Below are 13,897 nucleotides of genomic sequence, written 5' to 3'. Positions count from 1 at the left end.
CAAGCAGACCAGAACCAGATCCAACATAAAACCTCCTGAGAGGTACCGCAAAGACTTTGTTGTTTAAACTTTCTGAAGAAGGAATGTCATCTCTTGTTTATTTCTGTGCCACTTTGTTCATGTGGACTGTTCATTTTTTTTCTAATGTTTAGGAGAGTGAACTAGTCATTTCTGTTTAACCTGTAGCCAGCTATTGTTGTTGCTGGCCACGTAACTCTCATCCGGTCACTATTGTCCATTTTCAACTGCTTTCTTTCCATATGTTAAAGGAGATGTCACGAGAGTTAACCACTAGATGGCAGCCAAGTTCCATGCAATATGCAGAGACATCTGGTGCGAGTTGATGACGTTGGCTTCCGGGTGTTTTACCTGATGAGCACTGTTATAACTTTGCGGCCATACAATAAAAGTAGCGTATCTACAAAGATTTCCTAAAAGAAAGAACGAAACAAGGACAGGAGTTGGGGAAAGAACACCTCACCCCATCAACAACCACAGAATCAACGAGGCAAACGTCCCTGTCACTGTCCCGCCACAAGGGGCGAAACGTCAATGAATGGTAGTTCATGGTTGATGACCCTGCAGCTGACCCGTGGGCACCGAAAGAAGTGCGACAGGCAGCAATGCCAAGCAGGAAATGTCTCCTACCTGTACATTTACAGTAAGTCATAAAATAGCTATATTGCATTTATTTTTCAGTGTTTTAAGAGTCCTTTCATTAAAAAGCTAAATACCATGAAGACACATATTTTGTGGAAACACACCCACTCCCACATTCAGGTGGAGGTCCTCCACCCCCGCGAGATGTCCCGGTGTTGAAACTGTAGGAGGCGGCGACTCTCACTGGAAGTGTCGGGACTGTTCTTCGCTGTAGGGGAGCGCTCCTCGTGGAGCAACTCTACTTCCGGTGTAGGGAATGCGTTATGCAGCGTTTTCTTGCTTTGCATCGCTCCTCTGATGAAGTGAATGTTTTTATGTCCTGCAGCGTGTTGTTTTTTTGTTTTGTTTTTTTGCGTTTGCACCACGATCCTCTTTTTGTACCGTTGTAAACTTGTATTTGTGTTTGTGACTTTGCGTCGTTTCCGTGCTCAAATACGCGATTGTCCCGTATTTGGCAACTAAAAAAGCTGTCCCGTAATGAACTGAGACGGGACGCACTTGACTTTGTCTCCACTCCGCCGCTCCGGCAACCCCAGTGTCCACGCTGAGAACTCTGTCCTCCGCAGTTCTTGGCATTTCGGCTCGCATTCCCAGAGGTGGGCAATGGGCATTCATTGCTGAATGTTTTAAAAAGCTTCTGGCGCGTGGTGGTGGGGTTTAAAGCGGGTGCACTGGGCTTGGACATTAGCGCAGCCGGAGGAAGAACCCTGGTTGCGGGTGCCCGTTCATCGGCAGGTGGTGCTGTGTGTGCGTGATGGTTGTGCGTTCACCGCTTGGCTGTTAAAGCCTGGAAACTTTCTCTGCCTTTTGGACTCATACGGTTCAGCTGGAAGAAAAAAAAAAAATCATCATTCTGAAGGCGTAGCGGTGCGCCGCCTAATAAAAGCTCTAAAATTATTAATTAATACGTTTCTGTTGAATTTTATTTTATGTTCTACATAGATTTCCTTGTGCGCTGAGAATGTGCAAGTAGTGCGCGATTGCGCAAGCAAGCAGCTTAGAGGGAACATTGGTTATGATGCAATAAAGTAAATACACTATGAGTCAGTAAAGTACCCGTTCTCTACTTGTTCTGTAAAATAGTGGTGTGTGTGTGTGTGTGTGTGTGTGTGTGTGTGTGTGTGTGTGTGTGTGTGTGTGTGTGTGTGTGTGTGTGTGCCAGATAAATATCAGCTGTTTCCCACATTGACTGATGTGCTTTTGAAACTTTGATCTTGTCTTCATGGTGTTGACTTTCTAAATGTCTGTGGTGAATACATGGAGATCTTGACAGAAGAGAAATCTACCAACAAGCAGAGACTTTATCTGGATTGTCTTGTTGCTTTATTGCTTCAATTCAACACTTGATCATTGACTTGACATTGTTATGCAGTATAGACTGATGGTATATTTCATGACTTATTGATTGACTGTTGTCACATTGAGCGGAATCAAAAGACAAAATTCTCTCACAATATTTACATGCATTCATCTGATTGTTGACAAACGGATCAACAGTCAGAAGGTTGATCAGATGGATGAGTTGTTGAAAGGTCAAAGGTCAGGGCGGAAAGGTCCAGAGTGGAAACAGACCTCAGCTGTGTTTCCACAGTAATAAAGTTGTCATGTGGACTAATGACACATTATTAATCTGCGGGATGAATGGGCTGCAGAGGAAGAGAAACAACGTGGCACAAACATCCAGCAGGTGGACAACAGTCACCAGGAGCACCAACAGGAAGTGGCGTCCAGGCCCCGCCCACCCTGTGATTGACAGCCGGAGACACTGGGTAACAAACGTGAAGACAGAAGAAGAATCAAAGGTGAGAATTCAGCTCAGAGTCTCTCTGACGACTTCAGTCACACTTTCATCAACTCAGCTGAAGAACCTGAAGGAACATAAAGTCCAACATGTAGCGGCTGAGTGAAGGAGGTCTGGACTCTGTGGAGGAGCTCCATGGTTCCAGAGACGCTGTAGAAGGACAGAAGACCTGCTCTGTGGTCCAGGTACACTCGCACTCTGGAGGACCGAGGACCTGAGACACGAGTACTCATGTTGTTGTGACGAAACCAATATTCACCTGGGTAACAATATAAACTCCAGGATTTGTCATTTGCTGTGTTTCAATTCAGGTTCTGCACCCTTGAGGCCGAGTGTCCTCCGTCTGAAGGAAGCGTTCTTAGAGTTCCCAGCCTAGAAGGACGGACCAAACCCCGCCTCCCCGGTAACCACTCGGGACGGTCTAGCCTTCGGCGTATTTCCTCGTTTTCGTCACCGCCGTTCCCTCTGGCTGGCCAACCCCGGAAGTGACGTTTCTATAGTATCACGCTAACCATTGGTTTGCCATCTAACGATGCCGTTGAATGTTCAAATAAATAAAATCCTACGTTAAAAACTGGATACTTTATGTGAAACGTCAATATTTAGATTTATATGTCGTGTCTTAACCAGTACATGCCGCTAATTTCAGCTGACTTCCCAGGATCCCATGATGCTTTGCAGCAGCACGCAAAGCATCATGGGATACCCAAGTACGCAAAGGATAGTAGCGGTGTATCCTTGGAATCGGCTAAAACGAGTGCGTATTTACGAGTGCGCATTTTGAGCGTCCTAAACACCCTCAGGAATTGGGACAAGCCTTCGCGCAGTGCGATGACGCAACTTCCTTTCAAAATGCGCACTTCAAGGATGCAGAACCTGAATAGAGACACAGCAATTGAATCCAAATCTACTTTCCTCTGACCTTCCTGCTCTGCCAATGTTCCTGTAGGCCACTGCTACACCAACCCCCTAAAATAAACCACAGAAGTACCTCCCCCTTCTCCACTCAACCTCCCAGTAACATCGTCCAGTCAGACCTTCTCTACTCAGGACCTGCTTCTTGTCAGTGAATCTGTCTGGATGATCACAATACGACTGAACTTCCTCCATGAATGTCACTTTTCTGTTCTCCTCAGATAATAACAGACGTTTGTGCACTGTGCAGAACTTGCTGTATTTCATCTCTCAGCTTGGTCCAGCTGCTGCCACGTCCTCAAAGTATCTCAGAGGACGGATCTCCAGGCTGGAGGAGTCTGGAGACGGACTGAGTGCTGGCAGAGAGGAGAACCTGTGGAGAAACTGGCTGTGGTCCAGTGTGTGTGAGATCTTCTCCAGCTCAGCATCTCTCCTCTTCAGCTCCATCATCTCCTGCTCCAGCTTCTTCTCAAGCTCTTTGACTCCACTCACTGCTGCCCCCTGTGTGGATCTGACCTGCTGCTGCACCTCAGAGCGTCTTTTCTCCAGCAGACGGATCATCTGGGTGAGGATCTTCTCGCTGTCCTTCACTGCTTTATCAGCAGAGCCGTTGATGGACTCCACCCCCTTCAGGTCTTCCTCTGTGTGCTGGATCTTCTGCTGGATCTTCTGCCTGGTCTCCTCCAGCTCTCTCTGCCTCCCAGGCCTCTGTATTGCTGCTGACACTGTCTGATGACCTTTATGTTCATCCATACAGCATAAAGCACAGATGATCTTCTGATCAGTGCGGCAGAACATCTTCATCACCTCATCATGACGAGGGCAGATGTTCTCCTGGAGCTGCTGGCTGGGTTCCACCAGCTTGTGTCTCTGTAGGGGAGCAGCATCACGATGAGGCTGGAGGTGAGAATCACAGTAGGAGGCCCGACAGACCAGACAGGACTTGAGGGCCTTCAGTTTCCTCCCAGTGCAGACATCACAGGCCACATCTCCAGCTCCAGCATAGCAGTGATCAGCAGGAGCATCTTGGAGTCCAGTCCCCCCCCCCCGCAAAAAAAACTTGGCACGTTAACTTTGCCGACACGTTAGCGTAGCGCGACAGCGATAGCGTGCTCCCCCCCCCCGTCAACGTTAGCGCAATTTCCAACCAGCACTGCAGAGAGAAAGGCAATATCCAGGTGGAGTGAAAATACATCCCAGTGCCCACCATCACAGGCATATAGACGTAGATAAGATAAATTTACATAAAATACCAGAATGTTTGTCAATTTTTCATTAAAACATATTTTATTTATTTAGTTAGATAAAAATGTTTCCTCCCAGCACAATATGTATTTGTTCATTTAACTCACATTCCTGCCATCATCTTAACACAATTCAGTGTCACTTTTAAGTTGGAAAAGCATAATAATTAAATTACTTAAATGGCACATTTCAAGTAAAACAGTTGCTATTTAGTCTATTTGTGGTGGTATGTGAGTTATACTTCCCATAAAAAGACTTCCTTTTACATCAAGAATATTTCAATTTTTCATAGATGACTCCCAAAGAGACAGACATATTCTGTCAAGTTCTAACCTGAAGACCACTCTGTCTGGTCCAAAAAGAATTATATTGAATTGAGAGCAGCTGTTCTTATTTTCTCTTTTTTGAGAGAGATTTGCTCAGATTTTCAGTTGACCTGTTGATTTGATTTCTCTGATTAAAATTAAAACAAAGTCTGATATTTGGCAGCTTGTTTAATTCTTATACATAGTTATAAAATACATTTTTTATAATAACATTCACAAGTTTTCGTTGTAAAAGTCATCATTTTCATATACACAAGTTGGACATCTAAAAGTATCGGTATCTGTATTGGTATCGGGATACTAGCCTTGGTATCACCTGGTATCGTATCGAAAGGAAAAATAGTGGTATCGCACATCCCTACTTCCACACACACACACACACACACACACACTATACTGTAAATGGCTGCAGTTTCCTTTACAAAAGTGCTACAGACGTCATTCAAACATCCATGTGTTTGTCTCATCAAGACCTATATTTTACATTTGACAGCCACTTAAAAAAAAATGCAGGTCAAAAATATGCATCATTTGCATACACAGGCATATGATGATTAGACCTCTTCTCCCTCTTTGTCAACACACAAATGCCTGCAGTTTCCTTTAGAAAAGTGCTACAGACGTCATTCAAATGCCGGGCGTCGGCAGAGGACGGGGGTCAATTCTGGGCGTCAACAGGGGTCAGGCGTCATCGGGGGTCATCGGGCATCGCGTCGGCCACGGCGGCTCAGTCCCACAAACGCTGCTTGCAGCTTTAATTTATTGTTTTGATTTAATTTAATTTATTAGTGTTTATGGCTGCTGAAAAAAGGGGATGAATAGTTCAAATTCGAGTTGAAAGTAAAATATACAAATGTTGGTAGTACTAGTAATCATTACTAAGTACAGTTATGCCCATCTGTTATCTTTGTTGGGCTTGAGTTTATGATTTTTTTTTTTTACCCTGTGCATCTTTTTTTTTGTTAGTAGTACTTGTCATTGCTCCAACACGAATAAACATGTTGCGTCCCACTAGATGGCGCATTTGCCTTATTTACAAGCACCACGGTCATCGGAGCTGATCGCTGCCACTCACAGCAGCGTGCGTCTACTCAGGTCTACTAAGATTCCACAATCTATTACACCTCGTGAGCAAAACAGGCTACAGGTAAAATTAAACATCTTCAGTTGAGCAACTCAGGCAATTTAAAGTGATTTAAAAACAAACAAACACTATAATACTAGGAAAAGAATCCTCTATATGTCAATAAATACAACAGATTGAGTATTCATAAAAAAAAAATGCTTACTTTAAATAAGAAAATCCAACAAACCAACAAGTGCAACACTAAAAAGCAAACCAACAATTAAAATAATGCTTAATTGCCTTAGCTTCGTCCCACACTTATCAGCTTAGCTACTAAGAATAACACACATTATTCACCTGGACAGAAGGAGGTTCTGAGGAACGTGTTGGTCCTGGAGCTTCCTGGTCAGGATGTTCGCGAGATCCCTCGGGCTCAATGTCTGCAGCGCCAACATATTTTAGAATTGCTCCTGCAGAGACAAAGCTCACTAGATCATCAAGCAAAACAGATCAGAAGCACATTTTCCTATTTTATTATTACAGTGATGTTGCAGTAATATAGGAAAATTAAAAATATATTTGTTTTTAAATTAAACATTATGGTTGCAGTGTCCCTTTAAAGCTTTTACCCAATTACAAAACTGTCACTTTCAAGAGTTTTTGGCATTACTTTACACACTGTACTAGTTAAAGTAATAAAACTAAGATAAATGACTCACTACCACAATAGTCTAAAATAGTCAACACCATGCCAAAAAAAAAGTATTTCCATAAAATATTTCTTTGAATTATAAAACAGTAGCACATTTCTAATGAAGGGCCTACAAAATACAAACTAAGCTTAGTAAATTCATCCTAAGTTAAGGCTAAAATAACATTAAGAGTCAAATATGTGAGAGACAACTTCCACTGAACGATAGCAGGGGACTGACTACAACAACAACATGCCCTCCTTCACTCCCTCCCTCCCTGTTAGAATGTGAATAAACGGGTGTGGAGTCAATCAGTCATTCCCATGGCAGGATAGGCCAACTTGACAGGATATGGTCAACTTTCATAAAACAAACAAAAACGCTGATTCATGACGAACAAATATTACCCAGCCAGCTAACATTTATCCGACGCTAGCTAGCTGGCTAGCAGGACAAATAAACAAACTTGGGGGGGGGGAACCAGCGTTTCACCTCCACCTCTCCAGCTCACATCATAAACAAATAACTTACCTTTCCCCTTTGCAAGTTTTTCTTGATCAGTTTTCTTTTCCTTCCGTTTTTCCGCACCGCTGTGATGACTCCTTTTTGATGCCATTATGGTGTCTGTTTGTTTTTAATCCTCTCGCTAACGGGAACAAATGGTAGCTATCAATCATTCACATCATACCTGTCGGCGTCGCCGGCCCGCTACGTCACAACCTGCGTGACAGTGCGGCAAGCCCCCAGAGTCCAAGATGGCGTCCCATTCCTTTCAATGAAGTTGCTCACCCAGCGCATGGCTCCCAAAAACTTTTTTACTTCCGCATTGATGAGATAATAGAGCATGCGCAGTTGCGTCAGTGTGGAGATCGTCACTGACAGACGTGCGCGCTCACAAACAGTACAAAATTCAACATGGAAATAAATGTATTTTTTACGGAACAACTGACGATTGTTGTTTCAAAATTTTATCAATAATAATGATTATTATTATTATTATTATTATTATTATTATTATTATTATTATTATTATTATTATATTAATAAAATAGTATTATTATAATAATATACTATTATTTGTGTATTAAACAAGTGAGCAATGTGCCACTGAATAATAAATGATAATTCTTTGAAGCAACTCTCTATGGACCATAACAGCACTGCCACACTTATTTTTTTAATTAATAACCTCTTTGGAAAGCAGACAAAGTAATAAAATGATTGGTCTATTTATTTCATCAGAACTAAAAAAATAAAAAATAAAAACTCAACGATCTTGAAAGTTCCTCCCTTTCTCTTGCACCTGTCGATGTGTGTAGCTAACACAAATTTGCAAATATTTTGTCGTCCTCATGGAATTAAACAGTATACCATGTTAATTTATCAGCGAGTGCTCTCTCTTTTCATGCAATTCATCACTCTTAACATGTAATGCTGAATCATGAAAGCTATGGAGCAAAAAATAATAATTACATAAATGACGAGTGAAATAAAATGTGTCATTCATTCAATAAAGATTTCATTCATTCATCTTCAATACCCGCTTATTCCTATTCAGGGTCACGGGGGTCTGCTGGAGCCTATCCCAGCTGTCTTAGGGCGAAGGCAGGGTGACACCCTGGACAAGTCGCCAGTTCATCGCAGGGCCACATAGAGACAAACAACCATTCACACTCACATGCACACCTACGGACAATTTAGAACGTTCAATTGACCTCACATGCATGTTTTTGGAGTGTGGGAGGAAGCCAGAGAACCCGGAGAGAACCCACGCAGACACAGGGAGAACATGCAAACTCCACACAGAAAGGTCCCAGGTCCGGGCCCCGGAATCGAACCCACGACCTTCTTGCTGTGAGGCGGCAGCGCTTTTATTTCATTTAACAAAGCATATCATTATTTCATCATGCATTTAATTGTTTTGTGGTCCTGTGTTTTAGTGCTTCATAATTGTATTCTGTTGTCAAATTTGCCCATCAAAGTCAGATTAGTAATCCTGTACATCAGTTTAAGGAAAACCAATTCTAGGTAATGGATTGCAGATCTGGTAGTGACCTGTTACAATGGAAAGAAATGTATACATAATAAGTACGTCTGTGTGCCCGATATTTTAGCTAACACTAAACTTTCTGCACAACTGTCTGCATTGTGTTTAAGTTTAAATTAGTTAAATATGTTTGCATACCCAATTTTAAGTAAAATTACACAAAAAAAAATATTGTACATTTATTTTTGGAATGTTTTGCTTTTTACAGCTTTCCTTTTTGGGACAGAAAAAGGTTGCACAAATGGGTGGAAAATGTGAGAAGAAAAAACTGGACACCCAATGACAACTCCAGGCTGTGTGCTCTTCACTTTGAGGAGAAATCTTTCATTTTGCGTGGTGAGAGAAAGTGCCTAACTTCAACAGCTGTCCCAACCATTTTTAGTTTCTTCAAATCAGGTAAGAGCATGTCTACCAAACAAAAGGTAAGTGAGTCACACACACACCCACACACACACGTGATTTTGATCAAATCTTTGACCACACATATTCTAAAAAATGCAAAGAGGTGTCAGAGATCTTGGAAGAAGACAGTTTTCTCGTGATTCAGGAACCATGTGACAGCCATACTGTGTCTGATGTAGATGTAGAGGTCACAAATGATGTACAGATCACCAATGATGAAGAGGTCACAAATGATGAAGAGGTCAGAGCAACAATGAAGGGATTTTACATTGACTGTTCAGTTAACATGTTCAATGTTAAAATATTCACATGAAAAAAACTTGAAAATCATTACGGCAGACGTAAAAAAAAAAATTGTAAGAAAGTGTTGAAAGTTATCTTGAAATCATTTATGAGGATACTCATTATAATATTGATAAAGTGTTATTTCATGTTTTGTTGGCTGTTTCAAGGGTTTATTTAGTTTGTTGTGACACAATCTAAGGTTCAATTTGTAAAGAAATAAAAGTTCTTGTGAAAAAAGATGGTGGTCAAAGTGATATTAGTGTTATTTGTCTTTGTGTTTTTTGTAGTCGTGTCTGGATTTGTCCTGTTCGTTTCTGGTCTGTGTTTGTGTTCCCACTCTTGGCCTGCACCTTGTCGTGGTGAGTGGGCTTTTAACTAAGACAGGCCAATTATATATATTGTGTGAAGCCAGCAAAACAGTCATTATTATGAGAATTATAACTGAAGCACACTAAATAATACACCATCAGTCACATTTTGCTTTTCTGTTATTAATCTAATGTGTGTTATGTCAAGCCTCCACAGTGGCGTGCTGCAGTCAGGATGAGACGAACAAGGTGAATGGATGGACGGATTGATGAGCCCGGCGAGCCTCCACCATCCACAGACAAGCCAGTCCCATTTTCCACCCAGAAGGATGTCTCTTCCATCTATCTTTGCCTGCCAGGGAAATGCAACCAAACATAGTAATTACTGATGGTGTTGTCTCTGTTAAAGTGACACATGAAGAAAAAAATAAAATAAATAAATAGATAAATTAATATATACATATATATATATATATGTATATATATATATATATATATATATATATATATATATATATATATATGTATATATATATATATATACATATATATATATATATATATATGTATATATGTATATGTATACATATATATATATATATATATGTATATATGTATATGTATACATATATATATATACATATATAAATACATATACATATATATATATATATATATATATATATATATATATGTATATATATATATACATATATATATATATATATATATGTATATATATATATATATATACATATGTATATGTATACATATATATATATATACATATATATATACATATACATATATATATATATATATATATATATATATATATATATATATATATATATACATATATATATATATATACATATATATATGTTTTGTGATTCATGTTCATGACAATAACAATCGAACAGATTTTCTTCATTCTTCCAATGAGTTTCGCAAACAAACATGGAATTTTCCCTGGATCATACTAATACGTTTGTAGATTATATAAAGAAAATTATAAAACACATTTTTTGCGGTTTTATATTAAAGCAGATAGTCAAACGTAAATGTAGCGTGGTAATGTTGCGAAGACACATTTATTTTTGTTTTTCTTTGTTTCTTTAGAAGCTTTTATTTTGGTTTTCTGTGGAAGCACAACAGACAACACACATGTTAACGTCCGCTACTACGGTTCGCTCCATATAGGTCTCACGAGCCACTTGAGAGACTTCCTCTCGAGCGTTATCTACTTTTTACATTTCAAAACACAGATCCATACCCGACTTCGACTTGAACTTATTAATCATGTCGTTTCCCACATTCAATCTTACTCGTATACATTTAAATATTCACATTTCTACTGAATAAACATCCCATAACGTTAAACGAACACTAACGTAACCGAGCGTCAACCCCGCCTCCTGGTAACCTAGCAACGGGCTAGCCGTTGTTTCCTCTTCGCTAGGTAATCACTCGGAGACGATACATTCAAAACGTAAATTTAACTCACATACCCTCGATCTCAGACTTCAATTACGAAACAGCCACACATACATTTGCTCTTATTTTCAACCATTTCCCCTTCTCACCTGTGGAAGCACAACAGATAACACACACGTTAACGTCCGCTACGACGGTTCGCTCCACATAGGTCTCACGAGCCACTTGAGAGACCTCTCTAGCGTTATTCCCCGGGGCGAACACGACCTCCACTGGTAGAAGTGGGTAACTGCACCCTGCTCACTGATCACTCTCACACACGCCACAAACCACAACAAAAGCAGGAACAGTGCTTTGCCACAATTATGCTACATAAACACGTCCTGGTCCCCTCTGGATCCTCTTTTCCGGTCCTCGCGATCACTCTCTTGGCTGCGGTGGGCATGGTTCTGCCCGCGGTGTCTTCCTTTGTCAGGGCATTCTCTGGCCCAGTGACCCATGCGGCCGCAGATGTGGCACGCCCCCTTTTCGCCTCTGTCTCCGCTCCGCCCGCTCGTGAATGCTCGTGTGTGAGTGGCTCCTTTTCTCCCTCCTCTGGGGAGTGTGTGTGAGTGTGTGCACCCTCTGCCGTTATCTCTGTCACCCCTGTGCTCCAGCGCCCAGCGCTGTTCACACGTTTCTTTACTTGTTTCCTGTCCCTGACCTCTGCTTCAGGTTTCCAGAATGAAAAACACCTTTCATGATCTTTGATGATTTGATGAATCTCCCACCTGTTTGGGTTTTTCTTTTTTGTAACCTTTCCCTCGGCTATATTCAGTTTATCCCGTAGGTTTCTCAATTCCTCCATACTCAGTGATCCCCCCTCTGGGAAACCATACTTTTCAACCCAAACATCCAACATATCAAGACAATCTGGACCATATTTTTTCCGAATGTCGTCCACAATTTGTCCCCCCTGGGGAACTGCAGCAGCCACTTTGCTCTGGTTCTTCCCCATCCCTGTCTAGACTTATTACTTGTAGCTGCACAGGCGTCCCTGTGCCCCCTTTTTTTACTCAGGCGCAAAAAGGTAGAGAAAAAATTCACCCCTTCGGTACTTAGTCACCAAAGGTTTTGCCCGCTCAGCCCTCACCAACCTTCTTGGATATCTGGTGAGCGAGACAGGCCTGCGATATGACCGTGACTGGCGCGATATTATGATTTAGCGTATGTTACGCTCAACGTCATTCCGTGCGGCAGGTAAAAAAAAAGGTGGTGTTCCAATTCCATCGCAAGCCGATCGGAGCCGATTATCACCCGGGTCGTTTGTCGGGTTGGTTGACCCGTTTTGTCGTGCAACAGCTGCAACTGCAAACTGCAGGCTTCAATTTACCGACGCCTTACACATGTGATGGCATGGAGACTGTGCATTGTAGCAACATCAGTCCCCTCAGAGAGAATCTTCTCCAAAACAGGGCAGATATTTACAGAGAGAAGAAACAGGATCAGCCGCACAAAGATGAGGCTCTTGGTTTTTCTCATTGTCAATCTTCACTAAAGGACAAAACTGTTATCTGAATGCTGATTTTTTTTTCTTTTTGTTTTACACATTTTAATTTATATTTTGTTGTGTGAGTTTCTGTAAGCGTATGTTGTTTGACTTTACATTTGTGTAGTAGTAAAAAACTAAACGTTTAAAATTGGTAATAGTTACTTAGATAGAGGCACCTAGACCCACCTGTGGGTCATAACACCCCCTCTCTTAAGAACTAAACCCTATTAACATACCTACAAACAAAACTAAACAAGAAAAACCTCAGTTCCCCTGAAATAAGAATTCCGCAGCTAGTCCACATGTACACGTGATAACGCATCTGCCAACACATTATCAACCCCCCTTCCTGTGGCAAATCTGGAGATTGAAGTCTTGCAGGAGCAGAGACCACCGCATCTACGGCTGGTTTGATTGCGCATCCTATCCAGGACCACGAGGGCATTATGGTCTGTAAAAACCTGACCCCAAATTAACATCAAGATGGGCATTGTCAGAAGGAGAGCCAAAGCTTCTTTCTTAACTTCCCAGAATTGACTCTGTGTGCGTGCTGCTTACTTGTGGCATGTCCCTCTACTTCTATGTCATGGTGCAAAACTGACGTACGGCGGGGGTGGTCAGAAAACAATAGTGGGTGGCTCTCAATTAATTTAACAATATCATGACGGGCTGATGCAGGCAAATGGGACAAAAACAAGCTTAAGTTATTCATAATTTCAAAGTTTCCCAGGCGCGCCGAATGAACACCGATTTTTTTTTTTTTTTTTTCATGAGCCCTCCCTCCGCCAATGGGCACGGAGGGGGCGGAGGCTCAGGCGACACATTTGTCCTAGTGACGTAACGCCCGGTTCACACTGGACGCGGAAGCGCCACAAAGCGCCGCAAAGTGCCGAGCGCTTCCATTCGGCGCCCATGTTAAGCAATGTAGTAGTTCACACCAGACGCGAACAGGCGCGCGGCTCCCCTCGCGGATCGCGCCATGCATTTAACGTCAGTTCACTGGACGTGGAAGCGAAGCGCCGCCGAGCGCTTCCATTCGGCGCCCACGTTAATCAATGTGGTGGTTGCGCGGCTCGCGGCATGCATTTGTTATTTCGGCGTCTGCTCTATTTCGTGCGCGAGCCACGAGCGGTCCTCGTCAATAGTACAGGAAGTCGCTCAATAAAAACGAGAAAATCCGGT

Source organism: Nelusetta ayraudi, unplaced genomic scaffold, assembly GCF_046127955.1.
Source record: "Nelusetta ayraudi isolate G7.1 ecotype Tasmania unplaced genomic scaffold, CSIRO-AGI_Nayr_v1 ptg000043l, whole genome shotgun sequence".
Classification (NCBI taxonomy): domain Eukaryota; kingdom Metazoa; phylum Chordata; class Actinopteri; order Tetraodontiformes; family Monacanthidae; genus Nelusetta; species Nelusetta ayraudi.
Note: the sequence above shows the minus strand (reverse complement) of the source record.